The following is a 23,788-nucleotide window of genomic DNA, read 5'->3' as shown; positions in this document are numbered from 1 at the left end:
ACGATGAAATAAGAGCTTAGAGGTAGTTATTACAGTCATAAAGTGTGTTGGAGCGGCTTTTGGTGCATTCATATTTGTAAGCAAAACATCAAAAATGTGTAGGTCATGGCAAATATACCTCACAAAAGAGCACTGCATGGGTTGCGATTCTCAGTTCAGGACAAAACCTAAATGTTCTTGTCCTGGACTGAGAATCACAACTCGTGCAGAATCGCGACCCATCTGGGAAGAACTAAAAGATGCAAGCAGTCGTACCATCTGGGTAGCGTCACATCGCGGCAGCTCACTGAACCAAGGCCGTCCAACGGCTCCCACAAGGGAGCAAGCGTTTGCACTGGCATTGAAAACATAGAGAGGTGTTGCCTAGAAGCATAAAATCAGGGGACATTCACAAAATTCGAGTAATTGAAGCGTGCCTATGTTCGTTATTCGAGGTGCCTTTAAGGTTTGCTGGCTATGCTATATGTAGGGGCTCATGTTAAAGAGACAGGGTGTGCAAACACGGACACAAGAAAGAAGTTAAGACGCCACAAACTCCGAATCATTTAAAAGGCGCACAACTGCGGAAAAGAAAGAAGGCATGAAAACTTATGTGCGCATGCCCAAGCAATAGGCAACGTATCGATCTGGCATGTGTGGTGGTCTATGTGAGAGATAACTATTCAGACACTTGTTTTCTTCTTTATGCAGGTTAATTGATGGTTGGTAGGTGCTGTCAGTTCGTCTGCACAATTTTTCAGTAACCCTTTACGTTCTCAGTAGACTTGGAAACCACTTGGAATAATAAGTTTTGTCATCTGGCAAACTATGTCTCATAAGCATACTTGCAGCTCAGTGGGCCCAGTGTACATGTATGGTGAAATCACTGTGTCCTCTTCGCCACCGAACCCAGCGAGCCAATGGCAAATCTTGTATGGCATTCTGTGCGCTTATCTGTCTGTCTTGTGATAGTAACACATGGTTCTTTTTGGGGCCTTATATTACTTAACTATGTATACCTTAAGTAAAGCTTCGGGGTCCTCGGTAGTTCCAATCGGCCCGACACGACCGTACATGTCATTCTTGCATTTATTCCGATTTCTGTGTGCTTTCACACAGACATTTTCTTGTCTTAGAATATGAAGCGTCATGTTGGACATTCTCTGATAATGCAATATGAGGCTTGCTATTAGGCTGCAGCATTCGTGTTGTTGATCTTGGCAGTCGTCTGCGAAAAAACAAAAATTAGCAATGTTTAATTCTCATATTTCTCACGGGGATTACCACCTAAGTGCAGACAGCATAACTTGTGGCATTTGTTATGTGTTTTCACCTTAGTCCAAACTGTAACTCAACTGTACTTTTTGGTTGCAAATACTTGAGAAATGCAATTCCTCTTTCTTCAATTGCACCTACAATGAAATGTTCAGCGTTAAAAATGCTGAAACTTTAATTTAGACCAATTTTTTGTATTATGAAAATTTCTAAGCTGTATGGCCCAACTCGAGTTTGCAGCTCTGTATCTTCGCTATGAAAAGAAAGACTTTAATGTGCACCTGTTAGCACACAACCTTCTGGCAAACTTTCTTCTTTAGCACACTAAAGTGGATCGAATTGACATATGTCGCTCTGTGGCATAACGCTTTGTTGAGGTATGCCACAGAGTAACGTGTCGAGAGTCTCATGCTCCCAGAATGTAACAGAATTCTTGTAAACATCAAGTTAATGTATCAGTTTGCTCAAAAATTTCAGCTCTTGCCTTTTTCAGAGTTGTAGCACTTCTCAGTTTTTTTATGCTTCAATTTCGTTTCTGAAGTTGTGATGGTCTAAATAATTTTTGCACTTTTTGTAAGTGCTACGGTGCTTAGTCAAATCAGTTCAACAGTTATGTAGCAGGAGCATTCTGCTCTTTGCATGCGCAGTCCACTGGTACTCCAAACATAAAATTTTGCATAGAGCCTGCTCCATGTCTGCTTTATCTGAAACTAGGCTTCTTACGCAGCCTGAATTGGACGGCTGTTGACTTTTCACTCTCGCTGTGTCAACTAGTTTGAAATGCCGTACCGATCCAAAAAAGTGTTAATAGGGTGTTTTAGCAGTGATGGCAGTACCATATCGTTTATGCAATGGTATAACCATTTCATATTAAATGCTGCACAACTTGACGTTTTAGCTACGAGAGGTGCTCGATGCATACAGTCATGTGGTGAGACTATTGTAGCGGTTATTACTGGACTTGCACATTAAGATAGCGACATGCCAACCACTAATTGCGGTGTTCTGTACTTTCCGTACGGTAAACCGGCACTGCTAAAAGACCCCATGTGCCTTACCATCTCGCTTCGTAAGGCTTTTGCCTGTGTTGAGCAATTTCTGGCTTATTTTAAAGCATTCTTGGACATCATTGTTGGCTGTTTCTTTAGCTGTAGTCAAGATACAATAATAGTGCCAAGTTTTGCCTGCAAATTTTATACAACATTGCCATTAGTGCCTTTTCACTTTGTATTTTCCTTACCCAACGTGCGCCGACTTACATTCCTCATCGATGAGAATTTATTGTCGACACTTATATTTTGTTCACTCTAGCATTGTTTTCACTTTTCAAATGGCATTGTCGTGTTCAAAGGCCGTTCACACCTTATTCAGTATTTTGTGGTCTGACTGAGAGCATGCACAATATAGTCATGCATGCTGCATTTAAGTGCCTTGCAATGCCTCGCTCAAGTTCTGGATTGCACCACAATAAGGTATTGTAATTCTGAATAAAGCTGTTGTATATTCAGATCAAAACTGTATCGCTTTCTTTTTTTACACTGTGCACAGCTGATGCAGTGCATTTCACCGTTACAACAACTCGCGGACATAGTTTGCACTTTGACGGCATCCCGTTCGGGAGTGTTGGCGAAAGCAGTGCCGATCAACTGCCAGGGTCTGTACAGGTCCTTGAAAACCTTGAAAACCCTCAAATTTGAAAAGTGCACTTTCAATGGCCTTGAAGGTCCTGGAATTGTATTCTGTCCTTGAAAACCCTTGAATTTCGGGACCAGTGCAGTCTAAAGTCCACAGTATGACCTGCTTTCCGTGTAGATTAGTGTAGATGCGGCAAACTTTCCATTTCAGAAACAATACACCATGCGAGTTTACATGTATTCTGTGTGTTCATGCCTTCTCCTATCGTTCATTTCATTCCTCACCCGTCAGTGCATCTGGACTCGCTTTCTCTCTCTCTCTCTACTTATCTCCTTACGACTTCACCCTTGTCTCCTGTATTTATGCAGTTTTTTCCCCTGTCAAGTGAGAGTTGCATGTGGTTAGTACATTGTAACGATGTCGAGCATTGCTAATACTAGAGAAGTCTCAGCACCTGTCCTGAACATTTGTTGTGTGTTGGGAACTAGTTTAGAATATATCAAGGCTAGACTTTTCTACAGTATAATAATACAGTTCAAAGTTGGATATAACAAAACGCAATTTTTTCGTAGTTCCCACATTAAGGAAGATATTTGCATTCCCTGGCAGGTACTCATAAGGTTCAACGTTGTCAACCCGAAATAACGAAACTAACTTAGAACCAAAACTGATTTAACGGAGATTTTTCTGAAAGAACATAGGAAAAAGGAGCATAATTTCTGCCTATTTTGTACACAGACAGCTTTTTCTTCAAGCGCAGGCACTAACGCTATTGCGTCAAAACGTCTGTCACCCATAGTCGCAAGCCTGGTTTTATTTTGACAAGGCCACCCACATGCACGGAACAGTGGACTTAACAGTCGCGCTGTTACGTACCAGATGGTGCTACTGGTGGCAGTGGTTTATCGTTCCTGCCAATGCTCCCACAGGAACACTACTGTGCGCTTTTGTTATTTCATGATTTATGCGACAGATGACACTGATCGTCTCCTCGCAACTTTCTTGCTTGCCCTGCTGGCATAATCACTGCATTCGTTCTCCCTGTCTTTGCATTTTGGCTGCATGCCATACTTCACGTGACTGTCTACCTGGCCTGCATCGCCTGGACCACATATGTGAGGCTCAATGGTCGAGACACCTGAACAGACTTTTCACATGAGCACGTGTGATTTAGCGGCAAATACAATGACGTGGTAAGTTCTGGGTGTCTCTATGTTACGGTTTAGGTTTCAAAGGACTGAAAGACCCCTCTCAATTTTACAAACTTCCTGATTTAACACTGTAATTTGAGTGTGGTGATGACTTCGTTAAAGCGAGTTCCAACTGTATATTTATAAGTGCGATAAATTTAGTCAGAATTTGAAACATTGTTATAGGAAGAAGAAAAAAGGCTCATTTGGACGTCGTTTTTTTAGTCCTTGAAAAATGTATGACAGGCCCTTGAAATTCCTTGAATATCCTTGAATTTTCTCTATTGACACCTGTACGAACCCTGATTCACTGCCCAGTTTCTCAAGAATGGAACGAATGAGGTCCAACATGGCACAGTTATTGCAATGTCGGGACGCCACACACTTGCTGCACGGAAGATTCTCTGATGCCGCACACGCACCTGTTCACTTTATTGGAAATCCACGTGCTGCTGAGGTTTGATGGCTCTACAGTGTTTGCATTGCACTGCTGAACTTCACTACATAATTCCATTCTTTAATTCCTCACCTCTCTCCAGTTCATATGATAGCGAAAAGAGCATTAGAAAGGCTATCTGCAACAGGTGCGAGTTGTTTTATGCACTCATATTTTACTCTTTCCTTCCTTCTTGTGTGCATGTGATGCAGGAATAGGTACTTGTTAAAACATTAGCACACGTTTATTTTGTTTTGAGGAAAACAAACCATGTGAAGTGGGGAAGAAAATTTTTTTTAGTTGGAAAGCTCTGATGTACTACCATCTGCCATAACACTTTAGGTGCTGAGAAAGCTTAATCACCGTTTTAAGTTTTTTTTTAAGTTTGTAATGAAAGAAGTGACACTTTTTTCACAGCTATCCTAAGTGGTACGTGAAGAATTGATAGTAAAAATTTTTTCCACTTGACGTTGCACTGGATAATTGCCGGTAATATTGAACCAGCCTTGCACCAGATAAGTCGAGCGCTGTGCTTTTTAAAGCAGAATTCGCTGCACTCGAATTTCAACCAATAAACCATCGATGCCACTGTAAAAAAATAAATAACTAAAAAATAAACGACGATTTCGGGAGAAAAAGATATAGTTCTTTTTGCAGGAAACGCCCACCGAATATAATCGAGTGCTTCGATGCATGATGCCTGTAACGTGATTGACAGTTTCACTTAGCGTGATTGAAAGTTTCACATCAATCACGGCAGTTTCGCTAACGTGATTGAAGTTTCACTTTCACGTATGAAACTTTTGCATTGAAAGCTTTATGATACAGTGATGGGCTGATGTGGATTAATTGCACGATATGTCGTACGCGGAAATAAGATCTTTTCTATGATATGTCATACCCTCCCGAACCTACGGCATTCGAACCTTTGACCTTGTGCACATGCTGCAACACGAACTCGCCGCTGGTTAAAGTTCTAATGGTTCTAACCTAGAAGCGGCACCATACCAAATGCTACATTTGAAACCAAGGCAATACTTGTGGTAGTAGTCGCTACTGTTCTTGATTTCTTTTTTAGGTAACTTGCCGTTCCCGCCCTATCTTTTATTTCCGGAGGAACCGCGCTGGCTGAACTCGAAAAAGAAAGCTACCGAGAGCGTAGTGGAGGTGTAGTGCCCTCTCGTAGCAGTATGTTTCGAAAACGCGCGCTTCACTGAATGTGTAAAGCTGATGCGGTTGCTTATTGCGAAGGTATTTAAAGGGCCAGAAAAGAAGGTTTTTATGATTTGGGGGTCTGGTGACGTAATAAGACGTCACTGTTTACCCATGCTACATTGCAGTTTTTAACATGTCGTCCGCCATGTTTTGAGGCATCTACAATCGGTCCCTCAAATCCACTCCATCCAGGTAAATAATTTGATGATACAGCTTTCGTACCCGAAAAATAAAGTTCCGACTACCTTGACGATACGGCCGCTTCCGTTCGTTTGCACTGCAACTTTCTTTCGCCAAACTATGGGCACTCCCCGCAGAGCCCCTGCATGTTTTTGTAGTCGCCATGACTGCATTGTCTTATGAAAGAAGTTGCAGTGCGTAATTTTTGCTGCGGAGCACCGTTTCGTGTACCAGTTAGGCTGTTACCTTGCTCTCTGTTTTGTGGTGCGGGTTTAATAGCGACGGCTTTTTAATGGTCCTTGTTTGCAGCGTGAATGAAGTGGTTTGAGCAACAGGACCCCAGCAGCAATGCTCGCCAACGGCCAAGAAATGAACCCCGTGTCTAATGTGAGGCATGGGGCTACTCGATCGCAGGACGATGCAATGGTCGGATACTTCTTCCAGCGCCCACAAAGTGACCCGGATTTCCAAAACTACAACAAGCAATCCCGCTGGGCATTAGGCGACGACAGCGTACTCGAAGTAAGTGCCGTTCCTCCCGACTTACTTGCTCGCCGATCTGCCAGCGCGTGCGCGATCTCATCGCGTGAACATCGTGAACACTACGTGCATCATTCGTGTGTGCATCGCAAAGCGCGTGCTTGCTCGCGCTGATACGCGCCCGTCTGTTGTCCTGACTTTCTTACTGCACCGCTCGCATTCCTCATCGCCGTGGTAGGCCTACGCACGCACCCGTTTTGTTTATTGTTGATCGTGACTAATGAAATGCGTATCCCGTGCAGTCAGGCTAGTATCTGCGCCCAAATACACGTAGATAACGTCTTCAAGCCCCTGGTGCTGTAGCTGACTTCGTTTATTCGCTGATTGATTAGTTTAGTTGCAACGAAGCGCTCGTCCTTGTGCCGATGTCATTGGTTCACTAGCCGTCCGGAAAAGTTGAGCCGAAACGAAATTAGGTGCGGGCCGTGAAACGAACGTATTTTATTTCTACTTCAGTCTGTGCACTTCGAAGAATTGAGTGATTCAATTATCAGCGCCTCGTTCGCTCATCCGGTGTCGTGTTTCACGGACTTGCCGTTCGCAGGAGGAAAAAAAAAAGCAACAAAAATTGCAATCGAGGTGTCGGCGCAGGAGTGAGGGGTTGTTTTGTAACCGCGTCGGAGCTGCCTGGTTAATGCTTATTTAGCGATGACAACTTTCCCGTTGTGTTGTGTGGCTGGACTGTGTCGGTAAGTTGCTGTCAGTGCCGTGGTGTTGCTTCTTGTTTGCCACCGGTAGGCCTAACCTACACCCCTGCACGAGCGCAGCGCCTTTTCGCATTCGCCTTTCCCGAGTACATGCAAATCGGCAGCGCGATCGCGCGATTCGCGGCAGCCGCACACTGTTGAGGCGGATAACGTGTGCAGAAGAAGAAAAGGCGTAAACAAAATCAACGTTAGTCGTTCACCATGCCATGCCTCGGCAAGTTCGTGGGCCGGTCCCCCTGTTCCGACAACGAAAATGGAGAAGCACTGGTAAATTACGACTCCTTGTTTCTTAGTTTCAGTGTTTTTCTCGCCAGCGAGTGTGACAACTTCCCGCTGAAAGTTTGTAGAACGGACTCGTGAGCGTAGGCAACTTGGCAGACGTGGTCAGTGGCCAAATGCGATGTGTCATGCAGCCTATATTTAGCCACGGCTGCCACACGTTTTTGTCTCAGATTTAACTCGAGTGTTCTTCTTGCTGGTGGGAACTGCGCGGGAACATTGTACAGCTATACAATTAGATTGTTACAATTACCCAGCCATCTTGGCACTGTTGCGTCATTATTGAATTAATTGGAATGTAGAATGTGGCTGCAGTGATGTAATGCCTAATGCTGTGTAACTGGTTGTGGTAACCAAAACTCTTGATAAGTCAGGCATGTTTTTCGCATTATTCATATTGTAGTGCATGAGTGACTGTTGGGGCTCCTATTGGAAGCCTAGTTGCTGGTGACCTTGAACTTGTTTCAACTGATTTGTCAAACAGATTGGCAAAATTTCTCATGCCAGGGATGCTTGTCTCCTTTTAGCTTTTGTACGCAGAAGTAAATGTCAATGCTAAAAAAAATTCACAGAAATTTCACCTGTGTATACAGAAATTTCATTTTAGTGTTCCTAAACCTTTTGCCGAAAATTTTTATGGCTTGCGCACTACTGCAATTGCCATAAGACTGGCCACTGACCTCTATGAAAAAATTGCCTTTGCTATTTGCCTGTTTAATGCTTTACCTCATTCACAGGAAGAGCAGCAATAGAGTATTTTGCTACTGTATCCAGGTGATATATTTGTGATTGTATTCAGGTGATTGTTCGTGCAGTAGCTTGTGCCATCAGGAACATCTGGGTCACACTCGTGTTGTATGGATTGGTGTCCCTGTATTTCAGTAAAAGCAATTCTAGTATTGAAGGCATGAAGTATTCTTGCAGACATCTTCATATACCACACTTGAGGGGGGGATTTTATACATGCACACATTATGTAGCTTCTTAGCCCGGGATTGTAATGCATTTTTAAATATCATGCTTCCTTTATAACATTATTGCTTACCGACCTGTCTAGCATAGCTTACTGTTTGACTACAGAGAACTTTGTGAATCCTGCACATTGTTTTGCTATTTCTTTGAGTGCTCTTAGTTTTTGTTTCATTGCTTGATATGTGTAAAATTTATTATATAGATTTTTATATGAGTAGTCATATAAAACAGACATCAGTGTCCTTTCTTGCTTCCTGAGTTTGTTCTTGCTAGCATTCTATGCTGGTGAGTATTGTGTGCTGTTTCTGTATGAAGTTTTATTGTATATCAAGCAATCAATGCTAAGTCGAAGAACAGTGTGTCGTGTTTGGCTGTGATAACCATGACAACATGATGTCCATGAAATAAGCAGTAATATTCTGACCTATTAAATGTTGAAGGCGTCCTGTCACAAAATTATGCATGTTTTTCAACGGAGAAACTAGTGCCTGGACTGCAATGACGCACTGTCTCATTTTTTGTGATTGGAAGTGACGTTTGGTCACATGGTAGTAATGCCAGGGTTGACACGCCAAGTCGCATGTAATATATGGTCCCAGCTAGGCCGCACTATTGTGCACTAAAAGCTATAAAAGCACTTCTTATTCTTCACCAGATTTCCGTTTTTAAATAACATATTTTCAAAACAATTGCAACATGACACTAGATGTGCTGCAACGGCCACCATGAGGCGAGCCTTCCAGTTTATAAGAGGCAGAAGGGGATTTGAAGCAACCAGATACATCTCATGCAGAGTGAAATGCAAAAGGGAATGTCTGCTGTTGTCCTCTGCTCGGGTTCTCAACTTTGATGATGGATAGCTTTAGTTTTCGTGCACCAATCCAGTGCTACAGAAAGCAGTAGAAAAAAATGTTGCAGAGACCTTTTTAATGGCCTTAATTGCACTTGTACTGTGGGTGTCGTAATACATAGGCATGGATATGCATATTTCAGTAAAATGCATTCTTGAAAGGTAGAAAACAGATGGGGCTACGTGGTATCAGTAAATGCTACTGGTGCTTGTGATGCATTACGACAGCTGAATGCTTCGTAAGTATGACTCTCGAACTTAGATGTCAGCAGTCTGCAAAGGCAACATAAATCGCTTGGAAATTGAAAACAATTGACATGGCTGCATCTGTATTCTCACTCAAGCACATGAGCATTGGAAGCACTTGCTTCTTTTTCTCGGCTTTTTACAGTGAGAAAAGAAATGGGATCTGTTACTTTTCTTTCCTGTGCGATGGCCTATGCAAACTGATGTTTGCAAAATTGCTAAGTTCTTAAAGGGGTCCGTAAAACTTTTTCGAAAAAATGTTGAAGTGCCGTAAAATATCCCCCCCCCCCTCAAAACCCGCAAGATTTGGAGTGGGGCCCTTGCTCGGTTGCACATCAAAATTCAAGATAGCGGCAGAAGCCCCTAAGAAAAAAGAATGCACACCCGTGCTTCAAATGAAATTCTTTACTGAGTACGCATGCATTCGCTGTTTTCAAAACAGTAAATGAAACAGTGAAAATGGTGGAAGGGGAGGGTGGGGGGCACTTGCTTTGTCATTGGTGCATATTTCAAGTCGTTTGAAAAAAAAAAAAAAGGGGGGCGCTTGCTCGGGAGTTTACGGTGTGTATTCAGAATCCTGGCCGTCCATTGAATATATACCTTGACTTGTTTCGTCATCCGGTTGATTCTATAGCTATAAACACAATTTCGATTTCCCTGCTGAGCCCTAGTTAACAGATTCGGAGCATCATACCGTTTCGATTGCAGTGCCATAATAATGTCGTGCGTAGAAACCATGCCGACCATTCCAAACTGCACTGTTGTATGTTAGAACCATGGTGAAAGAATATGAGAGGTCTTTCAGCAGCGTTGCTTCGCCATGCTGAGAACACGTTGACTATTTGCGTACGTTTCGGCCAATCTCCGAGGGGTGACGCATTGTGTTAAGGCATAGAGATACTGCAACTCTACTCCGTTTCACACATCAGATGCAACGCTGTGGAGGCTAGCAAGACTTCTTGCAGTAGATGCATTCGCATTAAGGAATAGTTTGATGTTTTTACCACCCAGAATAGTTTTTTTTTTTTTTAGTTCTTAGGCTGTGTAGTAAATAAACATGTTCAGTGCCTTACAAATAAACACCATTATACGGCTGTTATTGTATGGCTGGACCATTTAGCGTCTCGGTATTTCATTTGCGTGCAGTCGCGACGAGTCATGCAGAGGCTCGTGCGAGCATTTACAACGATGAAAACGAATGAGATGTGCGGACTTACACATTCACATTTTGCTGACCGAAATTCTTGTTTCGGCAGCGTTGCACCTAATGTATGAAACGGAGTATAGGGATGGTCATCCTTCGCACACGTCACTTGCAGTTGCGATACCTTTGTGCTTTGTGTTGGTGCACATCTGTTGCTTTTGCATGGTTTCTTGTGGTATGAATAGTTTTGTGTACTTGTGATGGGCAAAAGCTGTTTTGTCCCACAGTGCAAGACCGGATACATGTCGTGTCGGGAGGAGTACTCGTTTTCTGCCTTGAAAGGCGATGAAACATGTTAATACCCGCTAAGATGATTTTATTGCTGTAAAAATTTCAAAACAAGCATTCACTGTGTTTGCCCATGCACTTTGCCTTGAACCGATGGAGCCCTGACGAGTGTGCCATCTGTCAGAAACTGCTAGAAGCCGGGGCGAGTGCTGTTGAGACACCTCTCATATTCCTGTACTGGGGTTAGGCCACAGTCAGCTTTTGGGTTTTGAGCACTACTGTTAGTGAAGAAATTGGTTGGGTTTTGAGCACTACTGTTAGTGAAGAAATTGCCGAAATGTTTTACTGCTTCCTAGCTTTCGTATCAATCTATTATTTTAGAGTGACCAATGGTTAACAATATGTTTACGACTTCAAATGTGTTAGGATGACGTCACCTGGTTAGTGCCAGTGGTGGCCGGCAGTGCTGCATTGTTGTTTTAGTAGCGCAAGGAGGCCAGGATTTCAAATGGCATTATAAAATGCTCACTGAATATTGCGCCGAAGTAATTAGGAATCGGCATGTCCAATGCTGATTGAAGCAGTGAAAATTATAATTGGGCAGCTTCATTTTCTTTTCACGACCCCTTTAAGCTTCACCTCTATTGGTCATCAACATCTGTAAGAGCAAAGCCACACTCACAGCCCTAGCACCATTCAAAATGTCACAAGCGTATTGTCATAAAGATAAAAATTGCATGTTGCCTAGTAAAGTGCTTTTTCTCGGAAAGGAAACTGCAGAAGTGAGAGGCTCAAGAGAGGGCTAAAATTGAGCGTCATTGTAGTCTTAAGGCTCGTTCACACCGGCGACTAGCAACGGTTGCGTGACCGTTTGTGACTGGCGGTCAAAAAGCGACTCAAAGCGATCGATGTTCACACCTGCGTGCGCCCTATATACGTCGCCACATAGAACTCACGTCTGCTCGTACACAGCTTGCATTGCTGTTGCTCGTAAAATAGGCTGATGTCCTGTTCCTGCGCATCTGATTGGTTCAGAGGTTTGTGACTGCAGTCGTGCGACTGAAAAATTGAGCAGCGAGCGACTGAGCCAAAGCAGTTCTTTGCGACCAAACTTCCATTTGCGACCGTTTGCGACCAGTTAGTCGCGCGACCGTTCCGAGTCGCCGGTGTGAACGAGCCTTTATACCCCTGTCACATTGGAGATGTTCATGTCATTAGGTTCAAATGTCATTCAGTGCAACGAATGCCGCTCGATCCGTGATGGTGCTACACAGGAAAAAGTAATGTAATTCGTTGATGATATCAATGTCGATAATTCAGGCAAAAATGGCCGGAAAAGTAGAGGAAGGTAAATGTAGAGTGGTAGAAAAGTTAAGTTATTTATTTTAAAAGACATGCGGGAAGTCACTTCACTAAATAAGCACGAATAAAAATTTTATCTCGCAGAATATCTGGCCACCGTAAGCCAAGACGACGCTTAGCCAGTAGTCAGTCACAGCCGATAGAATGAACACAAGCAACATGACTGACATGGCACTGCCGCTGAACAACGACGCTAAGCTGTAGCAAATAAAGCATTTAGTTGATTTGAACTTCGCATTGCGAGAAAAGTACACAAGACAGTCGAAGAGGCTTGATCGTCAGAAGAATAACCAAGACTCAGCCTGTTGAGTATGCACGTGAAACAAGGTCACGGTGTAAGACAAGGCGGAGTGCGTTCGCTTAACGCATGCATGGCGTGACAAAAAAAAAAGAAAACAAAAAGACATGCCGTGTCTATTGAAGCTTTCCCCAATGCAAAGTGACAGAGGTACCCGTGGCAGTTTGCGGTGCGACAGCACACTCAAGAACTCGGAGCGTTCCACGTTCATTCGCTTTCAAAACATAGTCTCACATGCGTCCATGCGGGAAAACAAGTTTGCAGCGGAACTCTGCAATTGTCTTCCCGTAGCTTTATGAGAGCAAATGCCTCCGCCTGGATCCAGTGTGCCCGGGGAGCTGATGCCATCGCTGCAGATACACATGCACACAGGCGTCTGTTTGTTTACACTACGGGCAACAGTGTCGGCGGCCGACGCCAATGAGTTGGAAAGTAAAAAGAATTTGAAACAGCCTTGCATACACCTGTTCTCATTAAAGGGACAGCTGCCTTAAAAAAGAAACATTAATAGCGAGTTTGTATGAATGCGTGTCAAATTGGGAATGCTGAATGCCACATTTTAAGTAGTCTCTGGGGTAGAGACATACCGTATAATGCGGAATATAGGTCGAGGCGGAATATAGGTCGACCCCCTTACCATGACCGGCAAAAAAAAAAAAAAAAAAAACACGGAACTGTTGACTGAAGCACTTTATTCAGTCCTCCGAACTGTCGGAGCTCTCCTCGAGGACGACTGCCTCTCGCTAGCCGCCTCCCACAGCATGTCGTCCTCGGTGCCGTCGAGAGCGTTGCTTATGCAGCACTTCTTGAATGCGCGCACCACCATTTCCTCGGGCAGAGACCTCCATGCCTCGGAGACCCAACAGGAAACTGTCGCGAGAGGTGGCCTGCGCAGCCGGCCTGTCGGGGTCCGCGGGTTGTCACCAGCCATCCATTCACTGTACAACGCACACACGGTCCTTAAAGGGCTTGTTGAGGACGACGTCCAGCGGTTGCAGCGTTGACGTCATCCCTCCCGGAATGACGACGAGATCAGTCTTCCCGTCGCGAAGTGCCTCCTTCACCGATGCCGTCAAATGCCCGCGAAATGCATCCAACACGAGCATGTTCCGGTGCTGCAGGAGGGCTCCGGGCCGCCGGTTCCACACTGTGCGGATCCACTCGCGCATTAGGGCCTCGTCCATGTACCCCTTCTCGTTCACGCGGACGACGACATCCCGCGGGAAGGCCTCCTTCGGCAGCGTCTTCCGCTTAAAGATGATGAACGGGGGCAACTTTCTGCCGTCGGCCGTGCAGGAAAGCATCACGGTGAAGCGCGAATGCTCGCTTCCGGTAGACAGCAGCTTCACCTCCTTTGCCCCGCGTTCACAGACAGTTGTGGACGACGGCATGTCGAACCACACCGGCGTTTCGTCGGCGTTGCCGATCTGGCCTAACATGTAGCCATGCTGCCGCCGGAGGCTATTCACGTAGAGTTGAAACTCTATCAACTTGTCCTCGTACTCCTCCGGCAGCTTCTGGCAGATTGACGTGCGCCGTCGAAGGGCAAACCCTTTGCGTCGCATGAAGCGGCGGACCCAATAAATGGACCCCTTGAAGTCTTCTCTCGACAGACCGGCTTCACGGGCGAGCTCGACGGCTTTTGTGCGAATGAGCTCCGCACTCACTGGCAGGGACCTGGCACGGTACTCGCGGACGAAATCCGCCACTTTGTCCTCGAGTTCCGGGTGCACAGCTCGGCGACCGCGAAACGACGTCTTCCGCGCGTTACACACCGACAGTTTAGATTTCTGGTTGCGCCAGTACCTGACGCTTTTCTCAGATATTCCAAACTGCCGCTGCGCCGACATGTTGCCATTCGCTTCCGCGAATTCAATTACTTTTCTTTTAAACGCGGCGGTGAACTGGCGCCGCGTCCCGGTATTCATAGCTGGCCGCAGAGGAAGGTCGCCACTCGCTAGGAACACCAGATGAACAAGAAAAGAAAAATGGCGGGCGTCGGCTCATCGGCTCATGGAGGCGATGTCGATGCTGATGCCCAAGAAGCATGCGACGCTCCCTGTTGCCAGACGATCACTCGGTTTGTGCCAAGGGCCGGTATATAGGTCGAGGGGCGACTTTTTAGTGACATTTTTTGGAAAAAATCTCCACCTATATTCCGCACTATACGGTACATTCGGTTCGAGTTCGAGAGAATTCGGTTCGAGGATAGAAGTTCAAGAGAATTCGATTCGGTTCGGTTCAAGAAACATACATTCGGGTCGAGTGTGACGGTGAATGTGTTTTCAAACTCATTCAATTTCTTAAGTCATTTGATTCTAATGACATCAAATATCGCTGTGTAACAGCCGCATAATGTCATTAGATGTGAATGTCATTACATTCGAATGACATTAAAACGCCCAGTGTGATAGGGGTATTAAGCTATTACAGAATGTTTTGTGGTCATGTTTTCTTTGCGACTTATGTTTGGCTACTGTTGTCGTGAGGCGGATAGGCACATTGTTGTGAGCTTCAGCTATAAACTCTTGTTTCGAGGCATGCGCTCACTACTACTTGCTGCTCTCTTTTTCATCTTTGAAAGCTTTTTCTATTTTGCACAATATTTATAAGACGAGTGAAGAATGTGTGCGAAAAGAGTGTGTTCTTGCTTCATCGTGAATGCTGAATACAGTCCCGATTGGAAAGAGAGCAGCTGCAGATGCTGACAACTTTCACTGTTAGATTGCTACGCATTGCAATTTGCACATCAGCTGTCTTCCAGTGGAGGGCTCATTGTGATTTCATTGAGGTTGATGGCAAGAAAACTGTTTTATTCACTTAGTGTTTCCTCTCTAGTCCCTTTTTGCAGGACAGCCTCAAAGGTACAAGCCGCCGGCAGCATTGTCTGTGTGAATGGTAGCCCTAGTAAAAATAATGGAAAGTTCGAACATGGGGGAAAAAAGCACTTAAAGGTTGTTTTTCATCCATATCCTGGTTTAGTGTTGTTAAATTATTTCCTTCTATACATCCATGCACTTTGCCTTTGAGAGGTCATGCCCCACTTGTTAACTAGCACTTTTAACTTGTATGCCTTGAAAGGTTCGTGCGGGTTAAACTTCAGTGTCGTAATCGAGTATAGTTAGCGTTGAATGCATTCATTATAATGGAAGAAGCTTTTGCATAGGTCACGAGTTTTATCCCTCAAATTTTAAGGAAATGGAAATGGCAGAGAAACAGCAGGGGCAGTGTTACTCTATCACTGCTACCACTCCTGAGCTCTGCAAAATTGTCGCCGAGTTCTTTGAGCAGTGTATGCCATTATGCATGCACTGTCAACAAAACTTGTACAGACGATCTTTATTCTCTTTTTTCGTGATGACAAATTGAGGTTTTAAACAAGAATATTTAGCTATCCACAGAGTTTACAAATGCCGCCACTAGCGTTGCATGTATTCATTTCACATACATCGCCTTTGCAAGGCTTTCTACTTGCTTGTTTGATGCCACAACACAGGGTGGGAAAATCACGAAGCTGATTGTTTCAAAATTTTCGCTTGGTTAAAGATATGTGCAAGCCCTGCCATGGTGGTCTAGTGGTTATGGCGCTGGACTGCTGACCCGGAGGTCATGGATCGAATCATGGCCACGGCGGCTGCATTTTCAATGGAGGCGAAAATGTTTGAGGCCCCGTGTACTTTGATTTAGGTGCACGTTAAAGAACCCCAGGCGGTCAAAATTTCTGGAGCCCTCCACTGTGGCGTCCCTCATAATCATGTCATGGTTTTGGGACATTAAACCCCAGATATTATTATTATTATTAAAGATAGTGTAACACCAGTTTATGTGCCATGCATGACTGGACGTGAGCGTATCTTTTCATTGCGTTGAATCAGGCTGAAGGAGGGTAGAGCTGATCTTGGGAAAAGCAGTTCCACGATATGTTGTGCATTTTCTGAGCAGAACATCCCTCATGGCAATGGTATTTAGTGCATTGGTGCAATTGCATGCCTGATTGAATGATGCAGCTGTACCTTAATGTTGCTGCAGATGTACTTTGAGACGGAGTATAATTGATTACATTTATCATTCTTACAGAAAGGTATTGTGTGCTTTCAGAATTTCCTTAGTGATATAGTTTCCAATACTCGCTCATACATTTTATTGTGATAGCAATTATATGGACAGTCTCGGCTGGAAAATGTCCATCCCTGTCGCCGTCATTCACCGTATATGTATAAGTATGTATATATATAGAAAAGCCACAAAGAAAATAATTAAGAAATTCTTTCCGACGCGCGGAATCGAACGGGCGACCTCTCGCTTTGCAGCCCGCCGCGTTAGACGTTAGGCCACGACAGCACAGTCTCTCAGCCTGCTAACGGCGAGCTATTTATATACACTATGCAATTCAGCATGCTTTCTTAGTGGCCACATAGATGGCGCGACGTGCGTGCGTGTTGCGCGCTTTAAAGATCGTCGCCCCGCCCCTGCAAACGCCGTTGCTGTTCGCTCTACAGGGCGTCGTCGCTTTCGTGCGCTTATCTCGAGGAAAGAAGGGGCGGCCGGTGGGGTGCTTCGCTTCGCTCGCTTACGCTCGCTGCAGTGGCCGCGTTTGCGAAAGGAGCGCGCTGTTCAAACAGAAATAAGTAACAACTGTGACAATTAGTTCGCGCTCGTCTTGTGTGTACCTGTTCGTTTGTTTTGTGCGTCCTGCTTTATGGTTGAGCAGTGCACTTCAAGTGTCGAGCTGTGACGCATTAGTTCGCGCTCGTCCTGTGTGCGTTCTTTTCGTGTGTCCTTTGGGCTCGAGCAAAGCGCTGGCAATTTCGAGCTGCTTTCCGTTCTTCGCGTTACATTACAATTTATTGCTATCGCAGTCATTGCTTCGCCGTTGCGGCGAAACTGACTTTTTTTGTTCCCTTAGAAAAAAAAAACACTTGTTGCATTGCTTCCAAATGAAGCTGAATTTGAAAGTGTCAATTTTGGTTAAGTTACCGGTGACGATTTTTCTCACAGTGCACTCGGCATTGCTGAAAGCCATTAATAGAAGCTTTGATGGTGTGTTAACCTATATATGCCCAGTGTCCTACCACGGCCGCTACATAAAAAAACAGGTGCGCGGCTGCGTCGCGTCGCCGTCAATGGGGAGCGCGGGTCGGCTGAGCGGCAGCTGTTTTGGGTGAGGGCGCCACAAGCGCGGTCCGCAAGGCAGACGCTGGTTCGTGTTACTATGTGGTTGCCTCAGGATTTATGCGTGTCCGTGTGCTTTCTCGTGTCTTTCTCGTGTGTGACCGCGCGTGTGAGCAGCTTGCCTCATGTTTCCTGCGCATGAGTACGGTTTTTTGGTGTGCGCGTGTGTGGCAGACGTTTTATTTAGCGGTGTGATGACGCGAACCTGTTGTGTGCCGCTTTGCAACTCGAACGTGTGGAAAGACGCTACTGTGAAGTACCACGTATTACCGTGCGATCTACAGTGTCGGGAAGCGTAATATTCGTAACAGAGCACTTCTTTCTGTCTCAAACGAGCGCTAAAACAGCCGCGCGCCGCCGCATCCTGACTACAGCATCAAGCCACTGCGCTGACTGCTACCCCCAACGGGTGCGCGCAACGAAAAAAAAAAGACAAGCATCAAAAGGCGCCCGGGGCGAACCCCTACCCTCTCCACCGAGAACGCCGTCGCGGTTGCGACAGCCTAACAGCCACGCAGATCGGAGAATTCAAGAAATCAAAGTGGAACCGACCGATTCCGCAGACGAACCGGCGAGACAAATCCCTTTCCCCTAGCTGTCGCTGCGCTACGTGCTACGAGGCGAACAATCACTTGGAGTGTTCGCGAAACTGGGAAGGATCCAAACGAGAGACGACGAGGGTAGGACGGTAGGGTGAAGTCGGCAAAGAAATAATGTTGTTCGTGTGAGTCGTGTAGTGCGGTCAGTTGATCTTATATAATCGAGTGATGACACCGTGGGAGCACTGTTTAGAAGAGTGTTGCCGAATGACGGTGACCGGAGCTGGATATTGTTTGAGTGTTTCATGGAAGAGAAATATACGAGAAACGTTCAAAGAATTGTGGGCTGCACACGTTTGGTGAATATTCAAGGCCTTTAAGTGTTCTTGGATAGTTTCTGATGGATGAGAGTGCATTTGTAGCACGGTAAGTTTGTTCCCGTTGTTTTAAACACCATCTAAGTGATGTTGTGAGTTGTAATTGATACCTGCCGAGTGTGGATGTTTGCGTGGTGTTTGTACTGCCTTAACTCAGAATATATTTTGTTTGTGTTGTCAACTCTTGGCTCTATCGCTTCCTTTGGACCACTACCGGCATTTGTTGCGCACTAAAGGACCCTCATTAAGTGTGTGGCTCTCGTGTGCGTTTTCGGTGGCCGATAAGTCAGCCCGTTGAACTTTCCCGGCGACTGCCTGTCCATTAACGGATCAGTGACTGAGTGACACTCTTCATTTCAGTTGAGTCAAACGGGCAGCATTCATGGAGAGTATTGAGGCCCCTCTACAAACATTGGTACTCCAGGGCAAACGTTCCTATATGTGGGGTAATCGGCAGTTCTAATAACGACTTCACTATTCGACCTGTAATGTGCAACTATAAAACGCCTTATCTACGGCCTGATTGGAGTAAGTGTCGGGCGTACAAACGCGGCTGTAGAAGCGCTTCTCTGTGAACAGCTGGACCGTTGTGGTGGCGCCAGAGCGGGCGCAAGGAGAACTAGGACCCGGACGCCGTTTCGGCGCCACGCAGCAGGCCGCACCTGTTTTTTTTATGTAGCGGCCGTGGTCCTACATATAGGACGCTTCTTTGACGCACTCTAACATCGCTATTTTTTTTTTAGCTGATGACTAGCGCCGCCTACAGCACATCAAGCAGGCCTATTGAGGCTGCTTGATGGGCTGTAGGTGGCACTACTCATCAGCTAAAGAAATAGCGATGTTAGAGTGCATCAAAGAAGCGTCCTATATGTAGGACACTAAGCATATATGGGTTAATCTCATGCAAGAAGCCCCCCTCCCTCCGCTTTTTTTTTTTTTTTTCAGTTTGCAGTTTCATGTTATTCATGTGCTTTGTATGGCCCTGTTCTGCAAAGATGATGAGTACACCCTAGTTGTTTTGCCCTGTCCTGTGTATTGATTTTCTGCTCTTCCAATTTTCTATCTTTTATAGGCCCGTGGCACAGAAGCACCAGAACTGGAGACAGACTTTCAGGCCCTCGCCTTAGAAACTAGTCATCAACTAGAGGTGAGTTTTTTCACAAATCGGATCTCCTGCTTAGGGTTCTTCATGTGCACCCGCTTGAGTTGGGCTTATAGTTGCCCTCCTTAGTAGTAGCCCTCGCCTTAGAAACTAGTCATCAACTAGAGTGAGTTTTTTTCACAAATCGGATCTCCTACTTATGGTTCTTCATGTGCACCCGCTTGAGTTGGCTTATAGTTGCATTGCAGTGTAAGGCTTTTGCTCATGCCAAGTGCAGGTGCACTTGGTGCAGTTTTCTTGTATTCAACACTTCGAAACTAAGTATTTCACTGTTTCTTAAAAAAAGAAAAGAATAATGGTGTCACGTCGTGACCAGGAAGACCACAGGATGCAATTGGTAAGGAGAAACGCTTTATTGGGCGAACTTGTGCACCCAGTAAAAGAACGGCTTAAAGTACAAGGAACACTCACTGTACAATGATAACAGCGAGCACGGACGTCGAGCGTCAACTAATCTGCTTGTCTGTGAAATGCGTCTGCTTTTATAGATGCCTTATCAACCTTCCAGCGCTATCGCTGGTGCCCGCATTAGCTTTAGAATAAACTCTGCTACTTGTGTCCTGCGTATAATCTTGACAGAACAGTCTGGAACTATTGTGAAGTTTACAAACATTGCAGTGCAGTCTGTGACGAGTGGTGGTAGCAGGTTTTTTGGGTGAAGCTCAATCATATTAAAGGAAATGAGCGAGTGTGGCAATAGTAATAAAAACGGATATGGCCAACCACATAATAATGCATAGGACGGACTGGTGGTCAGCAAGAGCAACGGAATGGATACCAAAAGCTCGGAAAGGCAGCCAAGGCCGTATGATGGTTAGGTTGGGGTACAATATTAATAAGAAACAGGCGTAAAATGGTATTGGTTCGTGCCAGACAGTGCATTAGAGATTATTGGGAGACACCATTGTCCTACAGTGGACATGGAATGGGCTGAGGGCACATACAATAACAGATATACCCATCTTGTTCTAGCTGTGTTTATGACCCAGATCTCGAGCCTGCATCGGGGTTGTTGGCACATTGTATAAAAGCTTCCAGAATGTCAATTATAGACGCATTTTTACTTCTCATGTTTTATTAATTGTCTTGTAATCACTATTTTTCTGTATGTCTCCACTCTGGGAACCATTGTTAGCTGGATACATTGTTGGGACCAGCAATGTCTCCTTTTTTGTTTACCAGTTGCAGCTGGTGCTGCGTCATGCAATCTTTTGTTCATTTGTGCTTGGTTTCATGTGAGATTAGACGAAACTCGGTGGAGTTAGCCCACTTACCTAGCCTGGATAACCTAAGTGGGATTTTCGTTCATTTGGCGGCGGCACAGATATTCTGCTGCATTTCTGCTGCCAAAAAAACCTTTCACATCGATGGTCAAAACATAATGTCAAGAAGCAAGGAAGGACATGCTGCATAGTATTGTATAGTCATCCTCTTCTTCCCTTTCTTTTTTCCTCGGCAACTAACTGACATCTTGATAGATGCATTCACACTGAAATATTTGGCATCTAGTGTAGTGTGGAAGCCACTTCGGCAGGCGGGAATGCCTCTGTCAATGCTCTCCTTCTGCACTGATCAGTTCCACCTTGCCAATGCCGCCAGAACCCCTCGCTGTAGCCAGTCACAATGCAAGGCAACAAGTGCACCGTTCCTCGTAACACCCTGCAAATGGCTGTTTTCTGCTACTAATTCCAAACCACGTTGCACTTTCCAGAATTCGTAGAACTACCATTTCTTCTTTCTCATTGCTCATTGGGAGTGCAGTGACGTATTAGATGGAAGGTTGCGTGGACTGGGTGTCGGCAGAGAGCAGTGCACTCTTCTTGGCCACCAGAGCTGGCTGCGACTGCACGGCATGATGGCTGACTGATGCCGAGCGATAGGGTATTTAGACAGTAGGAAATTCAGTGGTTCAACTCCTGCGCCAACTGCACCAAAGTGCGCCAAATTGTGTTTACTGCGCCATCCTGATAATTCGACAAAATTTGCGCCAAACTGCGCCAAAGTCTCGGGTTTGGAGGCGTCTATCACCGGCAATCGCACCGCCGGCGCGTCAGAACATGTGCAGCTCGATCTTGGGGCTGCCAGTGAAGTCGCAATCATGGACCAAGAATTATTCCGCTAAATAAATAGCGCTCGCGCGTGCGTTCCGAGTAGCCACGATTCCATGCACATTGCCGACGCAGCTTCTGTTCTGCAAGTCGGCTCGGCAGCAAAACGCTCTCCGCAGAGGCTCGTGACGTCTAGGCCTATCGGTAGCGAGAAAGTGCAACGGCGATTCATCGGCGGACGTCGTCTGTTCCAGAAACGCTGCTGATAGCTCGTTTCAAGCGTCACAAGGCACATAAGGAAAGCAATGTTCAGTAATAACTACATGAGTGCCGCTAAAATATCTGTCACTTCTGTTTCCGGACATCGCGGAATGAAATCTGGGATCGCTCGCAGTAGATATATGGGACAATATCGAATTTTCCTTGCTTCGCGTTTATGGAAGAGCACGCAAACGTGGAAACGCGTTGACACTTTTCCTCAGATATACATTATCCATGGATCTTCATCCAGAACAGCTTTTCCGTAATTCTTTCCGCCAGCACGTCCGAGTTTGTAATCACTCTGCGGTAATACCCCCTAAAAGGCCCTGCCCTTTCGAGCTCGTCAGTGCTAGTGTTCAGATTCAGATTCTTTGCTTGCTTTTTTAAAAATGTCATCTCATTAGTAAAATCATATCTCCTGGTCGGAGCAGCCGCAAATGCGCAGCTGTCATAGTGGGCCCGTCGCTGACGGCCCACAGTGCAGCAGCTACGCCATGTTACACGTCCGCCCCTCGCTTTCGGGGTCAATAGCTGACGGTTAAAAAAACTCAGTTTCGCTTAAAGGGCCCTGCAACACCTTTCTTAGTTATATTGGAATAGTCTCATTATTGATGTATGACTCTTCACGAGTCATATGCTGCAAAAATTTTTCGAATCCGTCAAGTCTAAGTGGTGTTACCAAATTATAGAGATCACGTTCCGCAGCTTTCTCCCTCAACTCAACGCCGCGAGCGCGCGGAAAGCTAGGCAGCGAGTCGAGGGAGGGAGCGCAGAGGAGCGAGGCTCCGCCCAAGAGCGCCGACGGAATTTTTTTTCTTCATTTTTTTCTCTCTGATGTCTGGGCGCAACCACGTGGTCTGTGCTGCCACTTCCGGTCGGCTTGCGTCGTTCTCGTCGAGCGGAGCCGATCGCACTGTGTATCGCGCGTGCTTGAAAACTGCGCGTTGGTTTGGTAATGTTGGGTGTGCACCTCGAACGCCGTAGTGTTTTCATCGCTCTGCCAACCATGGAAGCAAACCTGCGCGCTCGTTTGGAATGAATGACAGCTGAGATGGGTTTCGACCCATACTCCGATCCACCGCCTCGTAGACGGCACTGGCAGACGACCCCGAAGCGCCGCCATTACCGGACGCCAGCATTGTTATTGGAGACATGCTGCGCCCCTGCCTCGTCGGTCGTGAAAACGTGCCGACGATGCAGTTCCCAGCTGACGAGGCAACACTCGAATGGCTGCCACTCTCAACGGCAACCGGCGATGGTCAAAAGCCCCGAAATATTCACGTTTTCGGCACTGCGCATGGCGAAGAAAACAGAACCACGCAACTACGAGCGGACGAGCTGTCGGTGAGACCGGAAGTGCTAATATTAATGTTTGTTCGGTGTTTTTAACGCGATATCAGAATATAAACAAACATATTATTTACTAATTGAACTCAAAATTAACAACGAAAGTAATAATGAGGGTCTTATCGTGATTATAACATCACCCAATGGTGGAACTGCCGACAATCGCGTCATATTGTGCGGACTAATACATCATTTGTCGAGAGAAGAGCGATTTTCAGCCGACTTTGAGAATTTTTGTAAATTCCAGGCCGTGCGCATCGCGATATTTGGCTCGCGTGTTCTCGGA

General features: G+C 45.7%; 1 pseudogene; it reads left to right on the top strand.

The window, feature by feature from the left end:
* The first annotated feature begins 5,750 nt into the window (after positions 1-5,750).
* The window catches only part of LOC119377921 (pumilio homolog 2-like), a 120,031-nt pseudogene continuing 101,993 nt past the window's right edge, over positions 5,751-23,788 (top strand).

This window comes from Rhipicephalus sanguineus, unplaced genomic scaffold (genome assembly GCF_013339695.2).
Source record: "Rhipicephalus sanguineus isolate Rsan-2018 unplaced genomic scaffold, BIME_Rsan_1.4 Seq618, whole genome shotgun sequence".
NCBI lineage: Eukaryota > Metazoa > Arthropoda > Arachnida > Ixodida > Ixodidae > Rhipicephalus > Rhipicephalus sanguineus.
The sequence above is the reverse complement of the archived record's forward strand: the minus strand, read 5'-3'. Positions and strand labels throughout refer to the sequence as shown.